This window comes from Hydractinia symbiolongicarpus, chromosome 6 (genome assembly GCF_029227915.1).
Source record: "Hydractinia symbiolongicarpus strain clone_291-10 chromosome 6, HSymV2.1, whole genome shotgun sequence".
Lineage (NCBI taxonomy): Eukaryota > Metazoa > Cnidaria > Hydrozoa > Anthoathecata > Hydractiniidae > Hydractinia > Hydractinia symbiolongicarpus.
The window spans coordinates 24767629-24771660 of record NC_079880.1 but is presented as its reverse complement, the minus strand read 5'-3'; positions in this window follow the sequence as shown (position 1 = coordinate 24771660).

The following is a 4032-nucleotide window of genomic DNA, read 5'->3' as shown; positions in this document are numbered from 1 at the left end:
GTTGGAAGCTGACCAATAAGTTTTGCAGGACACTTAATTTCCACATCACCTTTTTCCATGACAGGAACATTCTATTTCCAGGTTTAGGGAAACACTAATAAAAAGACGTGTATTAGATATGGTCATACCAGGATCTTTTATTACCACATTTTTGTGTATTTTTTTTTTTTTTTTTTTTGATGAATATCCCAATATTTCAGAAATTAATTTTGTGTGGTCTTTATTGTTATTTTGTTTTAATGTGCTTATTTGAGTATATATTCGTTTGAGCTTTGATGCAGTCAGTCTTCCCTTTCTCTGGTTAATCCAGACAGTAGAACCGCTCTGGTTTATTGTGCTTGCATACACACAATTGATTTGACTAGCACTTAAGCTAATGCGCTCAGTAAATTTATTTACAACATCTGCTGTAATTTCTGTTTAAACAACATTATTCTTGAATGATTCTGCTAAGTCAAAGATAGTTGGGGTTACCTCTCTGTTGTTTTTAATGACAAAATCGACATTAGATTTATCCAGCATGATACTGGCAAAGCAGCTTTCTGGAACTAATTTTTTTATCCTTGCATATATATCAGCCCTCATTTGTTTTTCGTTTTGCAGATATTTCCTATTTTTTTCATGTGTTGGACTAAAAAACAACTTGCGTTTCTGTACCTCCTTTGCTTCTGTGTCATTTTTTGATGTAAATTTTTTGCTGTATCTGTGTTGTTTTAATAAAAAGTTTAAAAGTTTTCCTGGTTGAATTTGTTTTATCTTTGAGGGAACATTCCGTTAGGATAGCTGCATTGTGCATGTAGGATGTGTTACTCCAGTGATTACAGCTGTTTTAATGCGAAATAACATGCCTGCAACATGATTACAAATTACTTAGAAAAACATAAACACATTTAATCCTTTGTTGTTTAATATTTCTAACCACACAGAAATGTAAACAAATACACTGATTGGCCAGTTGCTTATTTTCTAAAATTCTAATTGGCTCGTTAACTTTGAAAAGAAAAGCTGATTGGTCGGGTTTTTATATCGTATTTTAAAGATCAATGGAGAAGTGTTGATTCTTAAAAACAAAAAAACAAGCTTGTTGTGGAAATAAAACTTCAAGTAGAACTCTCAAGAATTATGTTTATTTGGTCTACTCTTATTTACTAGTTATTTATTCGTACATATTAATGCAAGCAAAAGAGCAAGATCGAAACAAATCTTGTAGAGGTTATTTACCTAGCAAGCCGGCTCTACATGTACAATACCCTGTGATAATTTTTCCTCCAGGAATAATCCAAATGTCTTTCTCCACAACTAACCAAACATCGTATTGCTTTGCAGATACTTTTTGTGACGGCAAACGCTTTGCTTTGAATAAACAATACTTTGAAGAAATCTTGTTATTAATCTGAATCTCTCCTATCAAACCGTTTGAGAAATAGCGATAGGCCTTTCCCTCTTTGTACTCGCACTCCAGACGTTGCCACAGATTACTACGAGCCTCCAAATAATATCGAGATATGTCCATTATATACAATTTTGGCCAAGTACATATGCCCTCTTTTTCACCTATCATCCATCTTTCACTTTCATTGGATCAGGCAAAATATCAAACTTTTTTTGTACTCATTAAGTAAAGAGCGCTCTCTGTGTTCCAATTCTGTATCAACTGGACATCCTTCTTCGTACGCAGGGTAAGCTCTGTAAATATAAATGTTAAAACTGCAAAAAGGTATTGGCAGAATAATGCCCTTGGCTTATAAGAGCTATAGCTAGCTAGCTACAGCGAAAAAAAACCAGTTTATATCGAAGAACGATTTTCTTACCTTGCAACCAGTGTTTAGATGCTTCCCACAGTAGATTTTCCCGTAAAGACAAGTACTTTCTTATTGCCAAAGAACTGAACAACTTAAAGTCTTCTATAGTTAAGGTTTCTTTAAGATTTTCTTCATTATCCATCTGTAACCACACGTGTCTCCACTTAATTAATTTTGTTTTGGTCGAAAATTTGAAATTCCCGCAAAAACAGTGTGTAATTTGCAGAACGCTTTTAAAACTAGAAAAAGGTGTATTCTTTTCTATCTTTTTGATAAAACAATTGTTTAATAAAGCATGATCAACTGTTAAAGTAATTTGCATTTTACTAATAATACTGAAGGTAGCAACTTTCAAGTGCGAAACTTTGTCACAAACTTCTTGTGCTGACACTTGTCCATAACTGTGGCACCTAACCATGCCATTATCAGGAGTGATGCGCTCTTTACATTTAGGACATAAAACTGTAATACCAAACGAGTTTGCATGAATGAATACAATTTTCGCTTCAATCTCTTCTTCAGAGTTGTTAACTTCGATTTCATCATCACATAATTCTACGTTTATGTTTTCATTTATTTTGACTATGGACATGTCCGTTGATTTTAACACCCTACCTGTTCAAACTTTTGCACTCTGAATTCGCATGAATCATAGCATTTATTTTCATTAAGTTAATTAAGTCACCAATAATACAACTTGAATACCATCGGTTTTAACATCCTTTTTTAATTCGTAAGGTTTTTCATCTTTTGTTACAGTCTCTTCATCCTGAAAGCTATACAAGACTCCATGAATATTGATAATGTCATAAAAGGCATGCTCATTTAATATAGATTCAACAGAATTAAAGTTATCAGAAACAAAGTTAAGTTTTGTTTTCTTTACAGAAGAAAAATCTGTAACCGTTATCGAGTTTTGCTCATCCGTCTTGAACTTTTTCAGCTCCACTAAACATTTTCATTTTGATCTTCAGCGATACTACAAATCAATTTGTGCTTTTCCGGAGGAAAGAAAACTCCATGGTTTTCACCTGGTTCTGATTAAAAGCTGAATTTAAAGTATCTTTATTTTTCATCCAGCTCTGTTTGTATGGTGTTAAGTTTGAAATATAACCTGATATTCTGGATACTTGTGTGTCTTTTTCGGCATTTGTCCTTTAGACATATTAGCAATTTTTTTGAACAACAACCGTTTTGCAATTAAAGAAAGCTTTAATTTATTTAAAGTAGCTAACTCTTCAGGAATATCAGCAACATTCAGTTTGTTGAATACAGCCTAATAAGGCATTTTATCAGCTTTTATATTTTTTGAACATGTTCAACAAACGTATCCCTGGTCATCAGAACTCCTAGTATTTTAATACTGATTAGAAATTGATTGTACTCTGACTCCTTAAATATCTTGACAGATTTTCCATACAAAGTTCTATTGCAAATAAGGCATATGTAATACGGGCCTTTATTTATTTATTTTTTTATGAAAAGCGCTTATTCTGTCAAACAACGTTTTCTCAACAGATGTTTTCTTGCACGTACTAAGTTCAACATTTGATCGTTTTGACGCATTTATTTGTGTTTGCGCTTGTTTTCGTTTTTTTTTTGAGGTGTCCAACGTATTTATAATTTGATTTTGAAAATCTGAGATGTGATTTTTTCAACATTACGTTTAACATGGGTATTGAGACCTTGAATTGGTATTACAAGAAATTGTATCTCGTACTTTGTATTTCCTGAATGTTGGTATATATCAATAATGCAATGCACTAGCTAATGCAATGCACTTGCTAAATAATATTTAAAGACTTTAATATCACTGCCAAACCAAATGGTAAAGGAAGTCCTGATGTGGGAATCAACTATATAATAAAAGTGACTAGCTATAATTGAAAAAGAAAATTCTTCAATAAAAAATATTTTTACCGTGAAAGTTACTGTACTTTCCAAAATTCTAATGAGCTGTAATTTACTTCAAACCTCGGTATTAATTAGGAAACGGAATATACTATTATCAAGGTTAATTTTCAATCGAACACCACAATTATTTACAGATCCATATAAGTCTGGACACGACAAAAATCATTCGTAATTTGTAGTTTGCACAACTTATCACCTTGCTCAATGACTGAAGCTGGATCATATTTTCTTCAAATAAGTAAACGCTTAAAAACAATACAACTACATTGAAAACCATTTGGTTGAAACTTTTCATGACCTTGGTTGAAAGAAGCGC